Source organism: Penaeus monodon, chromosome 21, assembly GCF_015228065.2.
Source record: "Penaeus monodon isolate SGIC_2016 chromosome 21, NSTDA_Pmon_1, whole genome shotgun sequence".
NCBI classification, from domain to species: Eukaryota; Metazoa; Arthropoda; class Malacostraca; order Decapoda; family Penaeidae; genus Penaeus; species Penaeus monodon.
In genome coordinates, this window is record NC_051406.1 from 33,132,166 (window position 1) to 33,132,641 (window position 476).

Genomic DNA, 476 nt, shown 5'->3' on the forward strand with positions numbered 1-476 from the left:
TGTGAAATCACAAATGAAATATGCAAGGGCAAAAAACTTCAAAATTAAACTACGTCAAACATGAAAAAAACAACGAAGGCATTGGTACTTAAATAAAACCCTCACACACATTTACCTAAATTCTGTAAATAACAGAACTTTTGCACGCCTTTTCCGAAAAAAGTTTGGAAACTCACGAAAAAACAGCCGCCTCCACATCAGGGATAAAGTCCACAGCCTTTTTTTTAGAACAACTAGTAGGAGTAGAAACAGCAGTCGTTAAACACTTGTATTGCGTTTTTAAGGAAAATATGAGAGCAGTTATATGTTATCAACAGTTATAATTAAAACATCTTTATCCATATCTACGCATCCGGAAAAACTGCTAAAAAACCCGACAAAAAAAGATTGCCCTTTTCATTTTCTCTATAAAATCTATTCTCCGAGAAATAGCAAACTTTTAATAAATAAAAAAGTATGGTATCCGACAAAAGAGC